This window comes from Cryptomeria japonica, chromosome 10, assembly GCF_030272615.1.
Source record: "Cryptomeria japonica chromosome 10, Sugi_1.0, whole genome shotgun sequence".
Classification (NCBI taxonomy): domain Eukaryota; kingdom Viridiplantae; phylum Streptophyta; class Pinopsida; order Cupressales; family Cupressaceae; genus Cryptomeria; species Cryptomeria japonica.
In genome coordinates this window covers 184,804,116-184,827,622 of record NC_081414.1, presented here as the reverse complement: position 1 = coordinate 184,827,622, position 23,507 = coordinate 184,804,116, and positions in this window count along the sequence as shown.

The window sequence follows — 23,507 nt, the reverse complement described above, 5'->3', positions numbered from 1 at the left end:
GGGGGGTGAATCAGTGTTTTGTCGGTATGAACATTTTTTATCCTTTTATACCATGCATATATAAACCGGTAAACAAATAAATGTATTACAAGAAGAAAATTAACCATCCATGTAAATGAACACCATAACACACAAAATTTATACGTGGAAAACCTCAATGAGGAAAAACCACGATGGGATTTGTGACCCACAATATCAATTCACTGGCCATATGAAAAGATATTACATATAATAGGGGCCTTCACATGTAGGAAGGCACAGTCCCTAGAGCGTACTGCTCATCACTAAAGAACCTCACTAACTACAAGCTTTCTGCTAAAGTAAATTACTGAAAATGAACTCAAGAATGCATCTGTTATGCCAAATAGAGTTTCGGTGGCTCTGCTCTATACCGGTTCATGAACCCTTTACCAGTATTGCTTCTCCTCCACAAATTATTTCCAAGATATCTATAGATCATTGCATGATAAAACATTCACATACAACATGATCTTCACACATATATTTCACATCATATAGTTTTTCTATATTCTCCTATATCCACACATTTCATATCTCACTTCATTTCAAAAATAACCTAGTAGACTGACCTATATACCTATTACAAATGATATGCCTTATGTTGGCTTACAATAAATATACAAATATATTCAATGTCGGCCTTGACAATAATTACAAAATGATTTATAAAGTAAATCCTCCTTGATGTTGGCCTCCAATGAAGTATTGATGTCGGTGCTAGTGTTGGTGTAGCCCTACATGTTCCAAAGCCAGTATCTGCTAGTATATGCTTCCTAATGCCATTTTATGACTTCCATCAAATCTTATTGCCATCAATGCCAACAAAATGAATCCAATGAGTGTCAATTGCCAACAGATTTGTCTTTGACAATTCTGGTGGTTTTAGAACTTTGCTTTATTTCATTGACAACATCGTCTGATTTTGTTTCTTCTTCATCAACAGGGATTAATCTATCTTGACCTTGCTTCCTCTTACCTTCATTGGATGGTTTGACTTGAGGATTAGGTGAAATAAGAGGTTTCTAACCACTAGATGAGGGTGCAGAACCCTTTGGTTTCTTTAGTTAGGAACAAGAGCTTCTAGTTTAGCCTTCTTTGGCTTAACCATATCTTCTTCTTTCAGAATATTCTTGTCCCTAGCTCTCTAGACTACCTCTTTGGTAATTCCCATATTTTCTGCCAATTGGTCAAATTCCTTCCTGTCTTTTCTTGGCATCTTAGGCTTCTTTAACTTAGAGTCTAAGTCCAAGCTCATCTCTTTGTAAGTCCCAGATCTTTCTTTAGATGTATCCACCGGTTTGCTTAATAAATTATGAGCATAGGCATCTAGAATTTGTACTTCAACCTCGTATCCCATGGGAATGATCCATGAAGTTCTAGGTTCTACAACTTCCATAAGACATTGGTCAGTATCAACCATGAAGCATATTGAGTCTCCATATTTCTCCACAATCTCCTTAGGGATTCTCTCATGGCTCTACATCATGTTTTCAAGTGTTTTGAAGTATCCCCAAAGAATACCATTCTTGACTATAGCATCTACAATACCATAAAGTGTTTCTTTCATTTGCACTACTACTGGTATGTCATAGGCCCACTACAACTTTCCAACTCTTGGAATCTCATTCATAAAATAGAAATATAAACATATAATCAAAGTTCCAAATTTGAATACATGATTGATAGTCATTAATCTATTGTCAATTTGTGAACAGGTTGCCTCAGTAACTTTATGATTCTTAACATTTCTTAGAGTAGGCACCTCATCGACTGAGCTTAAATAGGTTACCACCTTGATTTCACTCTGAGTAATATTGTAAGGTTTGTCAAGCCACATGAATTCATCATGTATCCTAATCAAAATGTATTGAACCCACTCCGGCTCATTCAAAACTAGAAAATGAGCAAACTACGCAAAACCCTTCTCCTCAATTGACTTGAATTCAGGTTTCAGGTTACCCATTCCATCAATCATATGCTTCATGTATAAATTCAACATCTAGGCACTTTTGAGCTCTTTAATGTTATAGTGGATGTAATCATAATTTCTTCCACATGCAATACTCCATATGGAACGGATGAAAAAGAACCACTCAGATCATCTCCCATAGACTTATAAGGATGCTTCTTAAAAATGGGTCCAGCTCTTTCAGTGACATCAAATACCAATGGGGTTGCAATACCAGAGGATGTCATATCAAATTTAAAGCTTCAAACTAAGAAAGTGTAAGCTGATAAATACCTCTCAACCGGATGCAATATTGAACAATGAATCTTCTATTCAATCTGAATCTTTGGAAATTTTGTTCTTTTTCGCTCTATCACTAATTTGCTTTGAATACAAATTGACAAATGAAAGTTTTATTTGCCTTTTATCCACCGCATACCTTAATTTTATATATATTAAATTCTCTTAACCCTAACTCTTCTCATTACCTTGCATATCGACAATTTTTTTGGAAATCTTTTGCAGACCATCAAACTCTTCTAAAAAATCACCAAACAAGTTTCTACAACCTATCAAAACTAGGTACAGATCTTCAATAGGGGGTTTGTAATTTTTTCATGAAAATATCCCCCTAAAGCTTGAATCCTTAGCTTAGTTACTGGATGAGGTTCCAACATCGGAATTAGGTGCGAACACACTTCCTGCATCATCATTTCTCTTCTTTACCCAAGTCTTCTTCATTTGTTCTCTAATCTCTTCAACTTTTTCTTTACCCTTTTCATCTTGCTTCACATTCTTGTTCTTGTCTCTTCCAGACCTCTCCTATTTACATTTATGCTTCTGTAGTACTTTGCAATGTGACTGAATTTGTTGTAAGCATGGAAAACAACATTTCCTTGTATAGGCCTGAAATTCATCTAATTTCTTCTTATTGTGTACTGATTAGCAACATGTCCAAACATACCACATGCATAGCATCTTATATTTCTTCTACTTGGAATATTAATCATCACAGTTCTGCATACATTTGCCTTATGACCATATTTATTGCATTTGAAACATTGATTGGTAAAAGATGAAGCATTATTGATCATCCTATTTCTGCATTGACTAGCCATATGGCCAAATTTATTGTAAACAAATTAGTTACCATTGAATTTATATGCATTAGGTTGCCTTACCAGAGGCCTTCTAGAGTTTTTCTTTTGTTGAGATGACTTGGAACTTTCACCTTTCTCAAAACTGAGTCCTTGAGTGTCATTGGGATTCTTCTAACTGGCAAGCATTTCATCAAGCTTAGTTGAACTGATCTGAAACTTTTCCTTGTACTCATTTGCAACATCAAGATCATATTTAAGAAATAGGACCTTCTTTCCAAGATCTTGCTCATGTTCTCTAGCATTTTGATGGTCACTTATCAACTATCCATTCTCATTCTCAAGTTCGTAACATTCTTCAATTTTTCCTTTCAGGGACTGAGCAAGATTCTCTTCATTCTTCTTCCTTTCTTCAATCTCCTTGGTCAATTTCATTACTATAGCTTCCATTTGATTTTTCTAAATTTCATTAGCTCTAGCAAGTTTATCACATTCTTCAGTCTTCTTCTTTAGAACTTATTCATCAATGCTTTGACTTGCTTTGTCCTAAAGCTGATCAACAATGTCCTTTCTCCTATCTCTTAACTTGTTCAACTGATCTTTCAGTGATTCAATAAAGTTCTCAGCATCTTTCAGATTTTCCTTCAATTGCTTGACCTTAGCTTTGGACTGATCTAGATCATCAAGTCCATCAATTAGTTGTTCTCTAAGACCACTAGAATCCATTGATTCACTTACATGATTCATCTCAAGCTGTTAGGATTATTCCAAGGAACTTAGCTCTGATACTAATTGTTGGAATAAATGAACACTAAGAGGGGGGGAGTGAATCAGTGTTCTGCAATACTAAACATTCATTAACTAATTCTTAAACCACTTGAAGCAACATAATGAAAGATAGATGCAAGACATAGAGAAAACAATCACCAACACCATAACACTAGGATTTTTATGTGGAAACCCAGTAAACCATGGGGGGATTCTAACCCACAATATTAATATACTCTGCTAAAAGTATAGAAATATTACATAAAGGGAATGCACATGCACACACTGCCTAGAGCTCACTGCTTAATGTTTACAATAAGGGCTACAACCCAAAAGACTCATTGCCTTACAAAACATTTGTAATAGATTAAAATGAAGTTTGAACTATGAAGCAGCATCAACAAATGCCTATATATAGTTCTGATTAAGCACATATAGCATATCCTTGCACTAATCTGCAACTCTGCATTGATATGATATTCTTCTATAATCCGGAGCACAAATCTAACACTTGCACATGTGAATCTATGTACAATTGATCATACCCATCACTCTCATCAAAACCACACACAAAAAAGGTCAAATAAACCCTTCTTATATATCTGCATCATAGATTAAGTTACAACCTCATGTCGACTTCAAGAATGCATCACAAACGATGAAACATGTGTAGAATTCAACTCAATCCTATCATAACACTCATGCGGACCAAAAAAATATGTCCACACACTTCCCACATGATATCTCATCAACCCCAAACACATAAACAATCACCAAAATTGATCCACAAGATCCGTGAGCTTAATTACCACACGTTATACTTGATATACACAGTCCATACCAAAAACATGATTATCGGATCTCCCAACTAACATGTTCAACTCATTACTAGAGGCCACAATCCTAGAATAAGACATATTACATGTCAACAAACCTTCTCCAAAATTTGCATAGAAAAATACATGACCAAAATAATCCACCAACGAAAACATTGATCATTTTGTCGGACGTCCTACTTCCTTACTAGACCTCACCAGACTCAAGCAATCTTCACTCAATCTTCTGGAATGATAGAAATATGAACTACAGATGCAAATTTTGATATGAGTTACCATCAATGACAACATTTGAATATACATGCAGTGTCTCTTTCCAACAGTCTCAGTATTTCGGTCCTTTCAATCTATTCAACATAGTTTCATGTCAAATTTACAACAATGAGGTGTGCAAACAACACTTCAAAATAATAAAATTGTAATGTAACCTAAGGACTATTTTAAATTCAACAAAATAAAGTGGTAAGGTTCCCTAGAACAAACTTCCTCCTAACAAAATAATAACTATATTAATAGCCTTTAGCAAAATAGAATAAGCTCTTTATAGTAAACTAGAAATAATACTTTACAAGAAAATGATTTAAACTAATTGTAAAGAACATAGTATGCAACATCATCACCACAATGAAATCTACATTGATAATTTGATAATTTAAGAATATGTAACATCCATAAATGCAACTTCATTAATACTAGTAACCAAACTAAAAATGTATTAGATCTACAATGATATTTTCTAGCTTATAAAATTATTTCTCTATTGTAGAATTTGCATTGCCTAAATTTTAAAGAGCATATTTGGTTGTGTTCAAAAGATCAAATATTCTTTGATTGTGAGTTTTACATTGATTAATCTTATAAATTTATTTTGGAAATTTTGAAGATTTATTTGTAATCTTTTTGTTAGGGGGATGAACAATTGCAATTTGGTTGTTGAATGGGAAGATTTCAATTGGATGAAGAAGAAGATGGATGATGATGATTGAGATTGGAAGGGATGATTTTTTTTCATTGAAAATACAAAAGTCATAAATAGTTAGTTACAATAAAAAATGGGAGGGAAAAATAAATAATTGATCATTTATTCTTACGGAAGAGGAAATATATTGTTTAATTTAATTATCTATTTGAAATTAATATTATATATATATTTTTTATAAAAGTGGTGAAACCATTAAATAATTATATTAATATATATATAAAAGATTACAAAAGCCTGGTTCAGACAGGCATACCAGCAGGAAAGAACCAGGCAAAGAAAACCTCTAGTTGTAGCCCTTGACCAAAAACCCATATAGTTGAATAACTCAATACATGATTATAGACCCAACCCCACAATGATCAGCCCACAAAATTATACATGAGAGTATAATATTATGCCTCGAAAACCATGAACATGGACAATCCTCTCGACGTGCAGAAGAAGAAGGATCACATCATCATCAAAGGAGAAGAAGAACCAATCCATCCAATTGTCCAAGCTAGAAAAAATCCATAGATCATATCGAGAGAAGAAACAAGACAAGGAGGGGGAACATGATCATAGATCCATTGGAACCACAAAATTGTACCAACAAAATAGTCACCACATAGTCCACATCTGGCTATAGAAACCAATTCTCCAAGCCATCTATTAGCAAGAGACATATTAAAAGATATGAAACCATTGTGAGGGAGAAAACCATAATCAAGTTTATAAAGATATAGATCATAGCCCAAATCAAGAGAAGAGCAAGATGCTAAGACCAAGAAGTAATCAGTTAGAGTCCGAACCATATGAGTAACCATAGAAGAAACCATGTAAACAATAAGAAAACAAGAAACCACTTTAGATATATTAAAACTTGCAATCTCCACCAATCAAGATTTACCCACCACCTACCAAACCACACAACCAATATCTGAAGGAACCGGATAAAAAACCCACCCAAGTTTCTCATGATCAAATGCATGAAAAACACAAGCTGCAGAGTGAAAAAGAGCGACAAAAGAAGAAACACATAGAATAGTAATATCGTAGAGCTCATAATCCAGAACATAAATAGGCCAAAGCACATATCTAGCCACATCATCACAAATAATTCTTGACAGAGATGATTGACTTCCCACATGAGCTGAGAGAAATATCCAACAAAGTTTATAATTAAAACACAATACTCACAAGATATGGCCACCAAGAAGAAGCCAAAGCAAGACACCATGAAAACAAGCAATGTTCCAACATAATTATAAGGGAACAACTTGGAGAAACAACAGTCTATTCATAATGGAAAATAATCACTTGCAAGTGTACAACCCAAAATAGCCAAGCACAGGGAAACAAAAGAGAGATCACCAATATAAAAATAAAATATCCCAACTCAAATGAAGTAAATGCAGATCTGCACAATGAAAGCATAAGAAAATCAGGCCAAACAAAAGTCATTCATAACCACAGAAGACACCACACCCCAATGATGACACACTCGAATGCATAGCATCAGCGAAAATGCAACCACATAATAAATATGTGGACACCACCACCCCTAATGCAATACAAACTAGTGATCAACCTCAAAATGAATGCCAACATAAATGCACCACCCCTCATTGATGAGACACTTGAGTCAGTGAAAATGTAGCCACAAAAATGAATATATGATCAACACCACCCCTAATGCAACACAAACCAAATGATCAACCTCACGAGGAGTGCCAGCCAAATATTTATAACAATAACAAAACCGATTATAGAGGATGCAAATAACAAGCACCCATATGAATGATGTACACATAAAGTGTGCATCCTCTACAGGAGTGCAATTATATCAAAGCATGTCAATACCTACAATCACCATTATATTCAAAGCAAAGGCCCATCTTGACTTAACATAAAGATCTACCATTTCATAAAAGTAGTCACAAGCCACCTGCCATAATAGACAACAACCCACACCAAAATATTTACCTATTAGCCCTGAGATATAAGATCAAACAAATCATATGGAAACACCTCCCATCACTAAGGAAGAGGGAATGTCCAAAGCAGAAACATCCAAATTATCATCTTGCTCATCAATTGCCATATTAGCTAAAAATTCTACAACTCTATTAACCTCTCTATAGCAATGAGAAATGGAATAAGAATCAAAGATCGAAAGTTGCAACAAGATTTGATCTAACAAATACTGCAGATGCTAGGAGCGACTTTTCTTATTAATAATAGCTTGAAACGTAACCATAGAATCACCCTCAACAATGATATCTTTAATACCAAGGGAAATTGACAAATCCAGACCAAAAGACAAAGCACAAAACTCATCATAATTATTAGTCCCAATACCAATATCATGACACCCAGCTTTTACAATTTGGGACTTATGATAAAAAATGACCACTCCAATTCCTACCCTACCTGGATTTCCCCTAGAAGCTCCATCATAATTTAATTTAAATTTAGCATGAGGAGGAGGGCACCATTTGGCATTTTTCCTTTTAATAATTGAGCAAATACGAGTAGTAATCGAACCATGAGAAGGAGGAGATTTGAGAGCTTGCAAATATCTGGCAATCCAACTATCCCATTGAGAGACGGAATTAAGGCGATCAAGATTCTTATAAACATAAGAAAGGACAACTTTTGAAATTAAAACCTCAATTCTAGTCAACACTTCTTGCAATGAAGAAGACTTCTTAAAAATTCTAATATTCCTTTCTAACCAAATGTTCCACACAATAATAGAAGGAGCCACCACCCATAGACATGAATAAAAGGAAGAAGGGAATAAGAGAGGCCACACCCTAAAGTGAGTCAAGAGATTTGGACAAAGAGAAGAGGACCAACCAAGATTACCAAAAATCCAATACCAACATTCGGATGCAAACTGACAATGCAAAAATAGATGGGAGGAGAATTCCAAACAAGAGCCACATAAAACACAAGGAAAAATAGTCGTAACCCCAATCCTATCTAATCTCAATCTAGTAAGAATTCTATCCTAAACCGTAAGCCATGAAAAAGCCCCAACCTTGGGAAGACAAGCAATATGCCAAAATAGCTTGGAAGGCCAAGAATGATCATTTGAGGTAGGAATATGAGACTTATAGCCTTCTCTAACTAAATATAAACCTGAAGTGTTCTTGGTCCATATCAATTCATCATCAGCATTAAGAAAGACCAGAGGCCTCTTCCGAAGTTCCTCCATACAAGCATTTTTTAAAGCTTGGTCCACGGGAAGAAAGTCAATTGATTTCCATCAAGCCACGAGATACGGGCCTAAGGTATCCACATTAAAATAATCAGCTACATACACACCCCATTCAGATGATAACAAGTTAATAGTAGGAGACCAATCCCTCACATTTACCAAAGTAGAATGCCCATTCCACACCTCATCCCAAAAACTAGCTTTCCTACCATTATGAATAATCCAAAAGAGATAATTAAGGATAACAGATATGCACTTAACCATAAAATTCCAAATGGAAGAACCCTTAGGAAGAGAAGAGGCAGTAAAGACATTTTCCCTAGTACCCCTTGCCAAATAATTGGCAAACATAAGGGTGGCCCAATAACTACTAGGTTCCTTATACAATTTCGAAACTAATTTAGCTCCTAGAGCTAGATCTTGATAATAAAGATCTCGAATACTAGAACCACCTAAATCCTTCGGAAGACAGACCTTATCCCAAGGGAGAGGAGGAAAATTTTGTTTACTTCCCCTATTAGCATTCCATAAGAAAGATCTTAGAATAGCTTGTAGCTGAATAATTAAAGCTTTTGGAGTTTTCAGAACCAACATTAAGTAAATAGGAACTGCATTCAAAATAGATTTGATCAAAAGGATCTTTCCAGATAAGGTAAGCCATTTATGATTCCAGGACAAAAGCCTAGAAGATACCGAAGAAATCACTCTATCCCAAAAATTATACTTCTCAGAGCCCACAAAAAAAGGAATACCAAGATATTTGCAAGGGAAATTGCCTACTTCATAACCCCAAAATCACTATAGCCTCTACTGAACCAAGGGAGAAGTATTAAGAAAGAGAACTTTAGATTTAGCACTATTAACCTTCTGACCTGAAAAAGAAGAATAGTTAGAAATTATTTTTCTAATGACCTTAGCTTCTGCCATAGAAGCATACCCAAATAATAGTATCATCAGCAAAAAGGCAATGAGAAAATGACCCTAGAAAATTTGCTACATGAACTCCCTACAAAAGGCTAGAAGATCTAGCCAACCTAAATAATGAACAAAAAAGGAGACAAAGGATCTCCTTGCCTGACACCTCGAAAAGAAGAAAAAAAGCCACAAGGGGAATTGTTTATGAGGACTGAGAATCTAGCCGAACAAATACAAGCATATCCATTTGATCCAAAATTTCCAAAAACCAAACTTAGTAAGAACTAAAGTCAAAGCATTTCAATCAACCCTGTCATAAGATTTCATCATATCTAATTTAAGGATCATAGAAGGAATTTTCCAAGAGACAATAGAATGAAGGATCTCATGAGCCACAATAGCCCCATCTGAAGTTTCCTTGCCAGCAACAAAACCCCCTTGTTCAACAGAAATAATCCTTGGAATAAGCTTAGCAAGTCTAATAGATATAGCTTTGGTGAAGATTTTATACAAAGTATTGCATAAAGCTATAGGACAAAAGTCAGCAAAGGATTTGGGGTTGGCCATCTTAGGAATAATGGTAATCAGAGTAATATTCAATTCCTTAAGAATAACTCTATTCCTTTGAGATTCTTCTAGAGCTAGAAGAAGATCACTACCCACAAACTCTCAACATTTTTGATAAAATAGAGCAGTAAACCCATCCGTGCCAAGAGCCTTATCCGGCCCCATGGAGAAAACCACCTCCTTCACCTCATTAATCGTGAAAGGAGCCATGAGCATCTTGTTATCCTCATCTGAAATAATAGAAGTAATAGACTCAAACAAATCATTATCCAATGAAACAGGTTCAATCGAGAGTAAGGATTTGAAAAACCTAATAGCCTCAACTGCAATAACATCCTCATCTACCAAAAGAGACCCCTTGACATCCTGAATAGAAGAAATTCTATTTCTCTATCCCTTAAGTTTAGTAGAAGAATGGAAGAATTTAGTATTTCTATCACCTTTAGAGAGCCAAAGGTCCCTAGATTTCTATCTCCAGTAAATTTCCTCTCTAGCTAAGATTTCCTCAAGTTGAGATCTAAGGGATTTGAGGTCATCAAAAGATGTGGAATTCATGCCATAACTCAAAACATACTCATTCAAATACCCAATTTCCCTCTGAATTCCACCTTTCTCAAGAAAAATGTTCTTAAAATGAGAGAAATTCCATTCTTTAATTTTTCCTTTTAAAAAGACTAATTTTTTTGTGAGCTAAAACATTCTAGAACCTTCAAAAAAAGGAGCAAACAACCACCAATCCCTAAGCAAAGGTAAAAATGTAGGATCCCGAAGCCACATAGGCTCAAATATGAAAGGGATCTTATGTTAGGGTCTATCTTCAAAGATGGAAAATAGAATAGGAAAATGGTCAGACCCCACATTAGGCAAAACTAAAGAAAAAAATTCCAAAGACAATTCTATCCAATTTTGTGAAACAAGAAAATGGTCAAGTCTTTTAGCAATCTGAGAAAAAAATTTTCACATGTTGGTCCAATTGAAGGGACCATTCTGAGTCTTACAATCAATCACTCTCATATTATGAATAACAGAAGCAAAGTCCTCAATAATCTTACTATTAGGCAAAATCCCTCTAGACTTCTCCTCCAAATCCGAAATGGCATTAAAATCACCACCCAATATTACCAAGCTATTCTTCAGAGGAGAAAAAATATGAATCAAATCTTCCCAAAGAGTTCTTTTCTCCAAGATACCGACGGGGCCATATATAATAAAAAGCCAAAACTTGGTATTTGAAGATCTACTTTTGATCAAGGCTAACATCCAATTGCTAGAAGAAGTTGTTGGCAAATGCACACTCCAATGAGAAATTGTAGGTGATTGAAGGTATTGTCATTGATTGCAACCTTACAATCATATGATACTGGTAGGCAGACAGACTCTACACCGGCATATAGAACATCGGCACCGAAAAGGAAGAATACTGACACCCTAGCCGACAACAATTTTGTATAAATGTATTTTGTAATTAATTATAAAATATTTTGTAAGCCGACATGGCGGATTGTAATATGACTCATATATGTATGAGATCATTGTAGATAATTTAGGATATGATATGACACAAAATATGAATAGAATGTAGTAGACCTAATATGCAAATTGGTGGTTAAGGGTTTATGTATGTAACATAGCTTAAACTGGTATTGAATCTGGCATAGCAAATGCTAATTTGAAGTAGTACAAGACATTGGATTTGTATAATTCATTTTTGTAAGTCAGTGTGACTTCTTTTGTAACTGAGCAGTGAGCTCTAGGAACTTGACCTTCCTGCATGTGCAGGCCCCTATTGTAGTAGTAATATTCTCTTATTGGCCAGTAAGTGAATATTGTGGGTCACAAATCCCACCGAGGTTTTTCCCTCACTGGGTTTCCTCGTTAAAATATTGTGTTATGGTGTGCTTTTAATGTTGTGGTTGTTATTCTTATTTGCTGCATTATTTCTGGTTTACTGGTACACAGTTTTAATATATTTCTAATGTTATAAGTTAAGAAAATATTATTACTGGTTAGATACTAATTCACCCCCCCTCTCAGTATCTTTGGGAATCCTAACAATTGGTATCAAAGCTTGGTCCTCTATTTTCAAAAGCTTAACAACTTGAGGAAGATCTTGTCACTGGTAGAGATGGAAAACTTGAGAAAACAATTGGAAACAACTCTTTCAGACTATGATGCAGAAAAAGTAAAGAATATCAAACTTGAGGATGATCTAAAGGCTTCTCGAGATATTATTCAAGGACTTCAAGAAAATTACACTATAGCAAGGAATAAAAGAAGAGAACTTTGTGAGAAGATGCAGAAAGAGGAAGATGAAAAGGAAACTCTTTATGATCTGGTGAACCAACTGAGATAAGATAATTGTACAATGAAGAATGAGATGCAAGATATGACTATGAGATTTTGTAAAGAAATTGAAGACAAAAAGAAGAATGATGATGACTTGAATAGAAGACTAAATGATGTCGGAAATGAAAACACAAGACTCGGTCATGAAAATGATATGTTGAAGATAGATTTCATGCACACACAAAATGACAGAAGTGAACTCATGAGACAGAAAGGAATCTTGGAGTATGAACTGACTACTACAAATCAACACAAAGAGAAATTCAAGAAAAGTTCAGAAGAACTTGTTGACATGTTGAAGAATCAAAAACCTAATGGTGATACAAATGGCCTTGGCTTTGAAACTGGTGAAAGCTCCGGTACTGCAAACAATCATGATCATAATAAACTGGTAAGACAACCTAATTCTTATAAATTCAATGGGAAATGCTTTAACTATAATAAGTATGGTCATAGAGCAAATCAGTGTAGATCTAGAAATTATCAGAACACTAATACACCCACCGGTCAATATTCTAAATGCAACAAAATTGGTCATAACTCAGAAAATTGTAGAATGAATGTAAGATGTTATGTTTCTGGAAGATTTGGACATCTATCTAATCAATGCAGAACACATATCAGCATAGCATATGGGAAAGCTATTCAGAAAAACAATTTGACTTGTTATGCTTGCAACAAAATTGGACATATTGCAAAATTTTGTAGAAGCAAGTCTCCATTGACAAATAACAAAGGTCCTAGATTGAAAGGCAATGAAAAGGTTGAAGAGGTAAAGAAAGAATTCTCAAAACAATGGATCAGAAATTCAGATCAAAATGTTGATGGGAATACTCCTCCACCGGTAGAACAGAGTAACACTCCACCGGCAGGAGACTCTTCATCTAGCTGAAGGAAAATCCTTTGGGGGTTTAGCAACAAAATGAAAAACATGTTATTATTCCCTCAGTTGATGGTGAGAAGTTGAATTACTTCTATATTGGCTGATGAGTTAAGTTGTGACTTAACCGACAAGCATTAAATGCAGTAGTTGGAGAAAATAACATTATAAAGAAAAGTATTTTGGCTCCTTTTTCATTCACTAAGCATTCAAATCTTCGAGAGCGCAAAAATTCCTGAGCGAAGGCATCCTTAGTGAAGAAGTGAAGCAATTCATCAAGCACTCATCCTTAAGGCAAATTGAGGTATTTATAATTATGGCTTCTTCATCCACTCCTGAATTTATTGCAAACCCTACTGTGATTGAGGTTATTAAGCACCCTAGACCCATATTCAAACTGGTTCCCAAAATTGCGAAGAAAGATGATAGCATAGGTGCATTTTCTCAAATTTCTAAGGGAGTAGTATATGCTGAAGACCCTAGGATATACATACATTATCATATAGAGGAATTAGGTGATGATGAGATCAAAAACATGTATAGCACTGTGATTTATGATGAAGATGGTAATGTCAAGCCAGAACACAAGATAGTAGAAACCCTAGGCTTTGTGGATATTCTTAGTATTCTTGATTTTCCTGAGGATATTATAAGAATTGTGCTAAGCAGAGTTCATGGTGAATTCAATCCATAAAATCACCAAGGAAGTCGTTAAAGAAGTAACAGGGTTACCTTCCACCAGTAGCAGACCTGACAGAACCAAAAGAGTCTCATGGATTTAACCGGTGCAACTTTTGACAAAAGGTCTCTAAGGGTAAATGATGTAAAAGACATCAATGTCAGATTTGTTAGTATGATTTTAGGCTACAAAGCTACATATGCAAATAGGTTGAACTCAGTTTCTAGCCTATGTATTAAAATTGCATATGACATGGTAAATGATAATGCTAGAATAGATGTGTGTGAATGGCTCAAAGATGAATTGATAGACAATCTAAAGAAGATTAAGGGAGATAAGAAAGGAACCTTTAGATTTGGAAATTTCCTTGTTTGTCTAATGTTGTATATCACAAAACAAGTACCCGGTATTGGTAGAAGAGATTTTGGATTTGATATATCGGTAGGAAAGAAACTATTGGATCTATTGAACAACATGGGAGAAGACAGAGAGAAAAACTTAAATGAACATTTTCAAGCACTAAAAGCTCGAATGAAGACAAGGATAAGACTGTCACAAGCTATTGTGGACAAATATCAGAAAGAAATTTGTTTTGTAATCAAGAAAGATGAAATATGGATGGAGGTAGTTGTCCCTAGAACTATCTGGGTAACTGAAATGGGCTATGAGACAGATGATAAAATTATTGAAACTTATGCAAAAGCCCTCCTTGAAGCACCAAAGGAACCCACTGAAAAAGTCTTTGGAAATGCTGAAACAATAGAAAGTGGAATTCAGTCTAGAAAAATGGTTAAGAAAGTTGAAGAAATAGTAAGGAAAGGAACCCGATAGGAAAAGGAAATTAAGGAAGATGTTTTGAAACAAACTGGTATAAAAGAAAGTGAGTTGGAAGGAATTCAACCAGAAGCTCATCTTTCACCGGTTGGAACCTCCTCTGAGAGTGATATGCCAGCGGTATTTAAAAGGGTAGAAAGGAAAAGAAAACCCTCACCGGTACCCTAACCTACACCCAAGAAAACAAGGCAAGAGCAACAGGCAGTGAGACCTCTAGCGAAAAAGTTGACTCCTAAGAAAAAGAAGGTCAAACAAGATATTGCTCCACTAGATAAACTCTTAAGTGAAATAACAGAGGATGGTAAGTTGAAAAACATCAGCAAAATATATAACACACTATCTGCTAATGACAAGGAAAGCATAGAGAACAGTGTAATCTTACACTTGGCTATATACAAGAAATTTCTCATGGAAATTGTTGATGAAATACCAAATGATCTGTATAGAAGACTAGAAGCTAGAAGGGTAGCTATTGTTGAGCTGGATAAGAAAATAAAAATTGAAAAACTACTTGTAGTGCATTCAGTAAACTCGACTAATTAGATAGACAAACTAATCAGTGAAGCTAACCAGATAGTATTTTCAACTGCTCACCAGCATGTAGCACTGATGGCAGGTAGAGTGAATGAAGTCTTTGAGGAAACAACAGATGCATGGGATATATTCTTTGTAGAAAAAGAGAAACAGGAAGAGTTACTAAGACCCAAAATTATCAGAGTATACCAAAAGGACAGGGATAAGGGAAAAGGTAAGGTAGGTAGACCTCCTAGCCTGAAAATAACTGATAATGTGCTCCCACATCCTTCAGATACTCCACCGGTAGATACTACAGACAGTCAACCGGCCACTGAGAGTATGGAGACTCCACTTGAGGATACTAATTATGAATCTGAAATTTTGTACACTGTAAATATAGATACTCAAGAAGTAAATGTTGTGGTTGACAAAGAAACCACTGAGGATAAGAAGGAAGAAGTGACTACTGAGTCACCGACTGCAGATGTTGAGGTTAAGGTTAATGATACAGTAAAAATAAGCAAAGAAAAACCTACTCAGATAGAGCAACCAACAAAGGACACCACTGGTGAACCATTATAGAAACCGGTAGATAAAACTGAAAAACAGTCAGGAGAACCAACAATAGATAGTGCAGAGGTACAAATAGAGAAACTGAAAGTGCATACAGAGACATGGATTGATAAACCAGCTATTGAGAGCTCAAAAAAACCATCTAAAATACAGATTGAAAAACCAGAACAGAAGTAGGTTGAGACACAAGTTCAGACAGAAATAGTGCCACCGGCCAAACCTGAAAAACCCAAACCTTTGTTTGTAGAAATGCAAACACAAACTGACCTACCAGAGGTTGAATCAAGCAAGATGATTACTACAACCAACAGTATGGATATTGTAAGAAGAGTTGGATAGACATTTGGTACTTCCCTAGCAAAATTTTGACCTACAAATGTGACAGAGGTCTTATTGGACTCAATAAAGAAGATCACAAAATGTAATGCACAAGCCTATAAGGCTATTGATGGCACCATTCCTATGCTTAAACTGGTAGCACCTAAATGCATAGTGGATAATAAATATTCTTTAGGTCAACTAAACACATTGTCTAAGTTCATCACCGGCAACATTTTGATAGTTGATCAAATAAATGAGGACACATTTAAAGAGAGATTGATTAAGGAAAAAGAGAAATTCTTTGAGGAAATTGTAAAGAAGAACAAGGAGAAAATGGACACCTTATTACCAGATCTAGGAAAAACAATTTTGGATTTTAAGAAAATGTACAAGGATACTTGCAAAATAGACATCTTGACACAGGATATAGATTTAGAGATCAGCCAAACTCAAACTGAAATAAACAATGTTGTCGACAATTTGATAGGTACATCCGATTCATTTTTGGAGATAGAAAAGAAAATTGGAGATCTAGAAGAGAAAATTGAGAAGTTAAAGAAGGACAAAGAAAAAATTAAGGATAAGGCAAAGAGCTTGAAATGTAAACTTGGTCCAAAACTAGACTACCTCATTTCTTTAAGAAAAGAAATTTCTGAGGCTCTGGTTCCCGCACTTAAGACACCGGAAGAGAAAATGCACATACTCATCGGTACAGTTCAGAGAACCCAAGAGGCATTACATGAAAGCACAAGATTCAACGACAACTTAAAACTGATTTTGATAGATATATTCCAGATTGTAACCCACCGGTTACAAGAATCTAGGCAGGACTCGACTGACAGTGAATGACAACCTTTGTCATTGATGTCAAAGGGGGAGTAGTAGAGATGAGAAAAATCAAAAAGTAGAGATCATCTGCTCAGGGGGAGCACACATCTGGTATAATTTTTGGTACAGTTTTTGGCAAGATTTTTGGACTTCAATTTTTGGATACATTCTTGAATTTTTCTCATGAGTGTTGCCATCAATGCCAAAGGGGGAGATTGTTGGAAAATGCACACTCCAATGAGAAATTGTAGGTGATTGAAGGTATTGTCATTGATGGCAACCTTACAATCATATGATACCAGCACGCAGACATAGGCACTGACATCCACACTCTACACTGGCATACAAAACACCGACACCGAAAAGGAAGAATATCGACACCCTGGCCGACATCAATTTTGTATAAATGTATTTTGTAATTAATTGTAAAATATTTTGTAATCCGACATGGCGGATTTTAATATGACTCATATATGTATGAGATCATTTAGGATATGATATGAGGTGAAATATGAATAGAAGGTAGTAGACCTAATATACGAATTAGTGGTTAAGGGTTTATGTATGTAGCAGAGCTTAAACCGGTACTGAATCTGGCATAGCAGATGCTAATCTGAAGCAGTACAAGACATCCATTTTTGTAAGTCAGTGTGACTTCCTTTGTAACTAAGCAGTGAGCTCTAGGCATTTGGCCTTCCTGCATGTGTAGGCCCCTATTGTAGTAGTATTATTCTCTTATTAGCCAATAAGTGAATATTGTGGGTCACAAATCCCACTGAGGTTTTTCCCTCACTGGGTTTCCTCGTTAAAATATTGTGTTATGGTGTGTTTTTCATGTTGTGGTTGTTATTCTTATTTGTTGCATTATTTCTGGTTTATCGGTACACAGTTTTAATATGTTTTTCATGTTATAAGTTAAGAAAATATTATTACCGGTCAGATACTGATTCACCCCCCCCCCCCCCCCACCCCCCACTCTTAGTATCTTTGGGAATCCTAATAGAAGCAACCAAAGAAAAATCAAGATTAAAATCATTCTAGAGAAAGGCAAGCCCCCCCGACACTCCCAGAGAGGGAGAGGCACCAAATTTCCAAATCTTCCAAGTAGAAAACAGTGATTCAACAAAGGACAAACTTAACTTAGTTTCTTGCAACATAACAACATCACACTTCATTAAATCTAATTGGGACTTAATCAAGCGTCTTTTGTTAGGGGAATTTAAGCCCCTAACATTCCAAGAAATGATCCTCATTGGCTTCGAGGGGAGACTGAGGCTCCCCTCTTTCCTTGAATAGACTCTTGAGAGATCTTTCCTTTATTAAATGAATCCTGCAAACTCCTCTTAATAGTAGTGGCCCTAGTCAAAGGACTAAAAAAAAATTTCTTTCTCTTCTTGAAAGTATTATTAGAAGATGAGAGTAGAGTAGATTGAATTCCAATAACAATCTCCTATTGGATCTTAAAAGACTTCGGCTTACGACCCCGTTTTGAAGGAGAGGTGAAAGGAGATCCTGAGGGTAAAGGAGTCTGAACAATTGGAAGCTTAGCTTCAATAGCCAAAGGCACCTCAAGGTTAGAAGACATGTTATGACTAATAATCCCCTTCTCATTTAATAATATGCATCAAAATAATTACATGAAAGAGGGACTACCAAATATTTGCTTAGAATAGAAACTATCTCTTGTTGAGATTTAAAAGACTTTGGCTTACGACCCCATTTTGAAGGAGAGGTGAATGGAGATGGGAGCATAGATTCAGTAACCAGTGGTACCTCAGGGTCAGAAGACATGTAATTATTAACTAGCCCCCTTCTCATTTAATAATACATCAAAAGGATTACATGAAGGAGGGATTGACAAATATTTAGATAAAACAGTCAAATCATTATCAATGGATTCAATCACTTTGTCAGTAGTGATCGAATCCAAAACAATATTATTCTTATTGATCAAATTTTGCACCTGCACAATTAATTTCTCATCAGGAATAATAGAATGAGTCTTTAAAGAAGTATCTACATGAGGAGGAGAAAAAGGTTTATGATTCAGAAGAGTCACAGAAACATGACCATTCTATATAAGGATGTCCTGCATCTCACGCCAAGAGAGTGATTCAAGATTCACACCTCCCTTGGCTGAGGTCTTATGTTCAGTCCATTGATCCCTAATAGGTTTCTGAAAAAAAAATGTTCTTGAGGTTTGAAAATAAAGGAGAACCATAACAACAAAACCTTTCCCAAAATCATTGGAATCCCTAAGAATATCTCGACACCAGATACCATTAATAGATTTAATGTTACAAATCCTAGGCAAATTGTCATTTGGATTAATCAAAACATAAATTTTAACAAGAAAATTATCATCCTCATAGACCAAATCAAAAAGGAGAAAAGTACCAAAAGAATCCCCCATCAACTTTAAAACATCAAATTCCATAAACTCAAAAGGCAGTTTGGGCAATTTAAACCACATAGGGATATTTTTAGGGTTAGCCGAAGAGGGCACATAAAAGGGTTTCCATATTTTAACAAAAATCAGGTTCTTTCTAAACTAGAAGAAAGAATTTTCTAAAGCCCTAGATCTTGCATCCACAAAATCAAATACAATAATGAAAGAGCTATCATAAATCACTTGAAAATAAAGGATCCCAAGCCATTTATTATGAAATTTACGATGCAGTTTCAAAAGATTAATAGTATCACCTCATACCTACATAATAATTGCAAGTGAATGCAAATCGTGAGCTTTCTTAGCCAAAGGGTTCTTAACTATCAATTAATGGGACCGGAAACCATACCTTTTTCCCTTCAGTAGTAGGGTTTAAAGGTTTGTCATTCGCCAAAGGCTGAAGATCCTGCATTGAATGAAGAGAGCCTGAACTGGGTTGACCCTCATGCGAAGAAACCCTAGCACCTAAATCCACACCTACACATGATGTGTTAGCCATATCAGGAATTGACTGCCTAGGGTTAGGGTTTTGCACCACATCCTTCCAAGATTTGTTTGTATTCTTGCCAAACCTCCCATGCCCTAGCTCCCATCTATTCGACATAGTGCAATGACTACCATTATTATAAGGCGAACCTGTATACCGCATATTTCTTCTCTGGTCACGAAAAAAACCCTGAAATTATTTGGAAACCACCCTCAATCTATGTTGCAAATGATACAGTCAAAGATTGTATTGTTTTGAAACTACCATATCCACCCATTGTCCACAATGAAAAACCCATTATAGAGTATGATCAACCTTCAACCCAAAAGGATCCACAGGTGGAGGTAGATCTGAACAAGCCACATCCCCCCAACGCTCAAATTTCTTACCTTCAGACATGCCAAAAAAATGCAAACCTATTTTTCACATCTGCAACATTGATTGAGGTCGGTTTCCAAATACTTTCGGGGTTTTTTTCGTGACCAGAGGAAAAATACGCGGTATACAGGTATGTTGGCATATGATGATATGATAGATTGTTGATAATATATGTTGTCATTGAGGTCAATAAGTACTGGTCAACCGGTATGAAGATTGGGAAGAAGTTGTTATTGATGATCAAGTTGTCAGGGTTTCACTAAGTGTGACTACCGGTTGGTAGTCTCAGCTTTAGGGTTTCTGGTTTGGCAATCTAGCTTGTGGGATGCAACCAATGATATTCTGTGATGAGTTAGCTAAGAAATAAGGATGAGATCGAGATGCCACATCAATTTTGTGCATGTGAAGATCGATTGCATTAAATGTCTACCTCAGGAATGAACATTCTTCTTGGCGGTATGAGAAGAAAGCATGATGGGTTACTGATTTCTATGTGCGGTGAATAATGGACAATGCAAAATGACTTGTGATCTGTTTGAGATTGTTTCATTCTATGAAAAGTGTTTGGACGGTTAGGATTGGACCGCTTGTATTTGTAAACCTAAGATGCTTAGGGTTTAGGGTTTATGTTATTGACCTAATTCTTGTCTATAAGGTCGATGATGTTTGTTATTGTAAGTTGTTGGAAAATGTTGTGTATGTATCTAAGTGATGAGATACTTTCCAAACCAGTGAGTGAAAACTGGAGAGTGTGATTGTAGAGTAGAGGAACTGAAAAGGATCTGCCTTAGCATATAGTGTTGTTATCAGATCAAAGTTTTACCAATTGTCTTCTAACCATTTCAATAGAAGGAAAATCCCTTTGTTGGGTAGCTTTAACAGGCTTATTGTAAATCCTCTAACCAAGTGACTCAAGCTCATTGAGTTCTTTAAATCCTCTAGCAAGGTAACCTTTAATAGGGTATATAGACATTCCTTAACCGAGTGATCTTTAATAGGATCGGTTCCTAGCAAAACCTTATTGTAAAGCCTTTAACTGGACTAGGATCCTAACAGAGCGAGCTTCAAAAGAGTTCAAAAGAAGCTTGTGGGTATTCATCCCCACCGTGGTTTTTCCCATTTGGGTTTCCACATGAAAAATCTGTGTGTCATGAGTTGTGCATTTTTCATGTGATGATTAAGCATTCTTTGTTTGAGTAATTATGCATGCAGAGCTAATGGTTATGGTATTGTTGATACACCACATGCATATGTTTATGGGTGAAGTAGTTAAAGTATTGAATGTATTTGAAGTGTTCAGTTTTATCGATTTATGTTGTCTAAAGTCTTACTGTATTTAACCGGTATTGCCATGGTTAAGTTCAGTAATGAAGACAACCGTTTAGCATTGTTTTAACTTGATAAGTTGCAGAGAACTTTTTGTATGTACTGATTCACCCCCCCCCCCTCAGTACCAATTAAGGTATTTGTTGTTCATCATTATTCATCAAGGTACACCTTATAACAATGGTAGTCATCGCACTATGTCAACTAAACAGGAGCTAGGGCATGGGAGGTTTGGCAAGAATACAGACAGATCTTGGAAGGATGTGGTGCAAAACCCTAACCCTAGGAAGTTGATTTCTAATATGGCTAACAAATCATGTGTAGTTGTGGATTCAGGTGCTAGGTTTTCTTCGCATGAGGGTCAACCCAGTTCGAGCTCTCTTCATTCAAAGCAGGATCTTCAACTTTTAACAAATGGCAAGCCTTTAAACCCTACTACTGAAGGGAAAAAGGTATGGTTTCCAGACCTGTTAATTGACATAGTTGAGAACCTTTTGGCTAAGAAAGCTCGCGATTTGCATTCACTTGCAATTATTATACAGGTATGGGGTGATACTATTAATCTTTCGAAACTACATTGTAAATTTCATAATAAATGGCTTGGGATACTTTATTTTCAAGTGATTTCTGCTAGCTCTTTCATTATTGTATTTGATTCTATGGATGCGAGAGCTAGGGCTTTTATTATTTAATTACATGTCAGCTTGGATTATAATAATTAAATAATGTTTATTTAAATAGAATATGTTTACATGAATAAACATGGATACAAAATTAAAATGATTTAGGTGTCTACACCAACCAACAATAACACATACTCTTTCTAACTCTTAGAATATAATTTGACTAAACCTTAAATAATCTAGAATTGAGAAAGTTTGTTCTTGATAAAAAATAAAAAAAAATCAATTTGAATGTAATTCCAGCACTGCCTTTTTCTGATTTTGCTGCTACTTCAATGCTGGTGTTGCAAATTCTCTGTTATTTGCTGTCTTCAAGTCAGTTGAGTTGTATTTTGTAATCTTCTACTTTGTAATTTTTTTTAGTTGCTTACTCCAATAATAAAAAAAATAAAAATTCAATTAGATGATCATAACTCTTTGTCCATAATTAAATGCTTAACAAAAGTCCAAAAAGATACATATAATAACCAACACAATAGGTAGGGTAGCCCAAACATCTATTTTGAAAGGTATATAGAGACCCACCACGTCACCTTTTCACCCTTAATGCCTTTACAAACATGATACAATTATTTCTTATAATGAGAGGGAAGGTTGAAAGATGACATAGATTGTGCAATAATTATTGAAAGAAGCTTCTTTCATAGATAATTATTTATTTTCTTATATTTTAATCATTGGAATTTGTTTAAGCCTAGCTTAAATAGTTTTGATGTAGACATGACACAAACTTAGGATATGGACGATACGAAGAAATCAAAATGCATTAAAATATACAAAAAGCATTGAGATTATTTTAATCTGAGATACGTACGTAGACATGACTCCACAAACATTTGATCTTTACAAGTATTATAGTCATCTATAA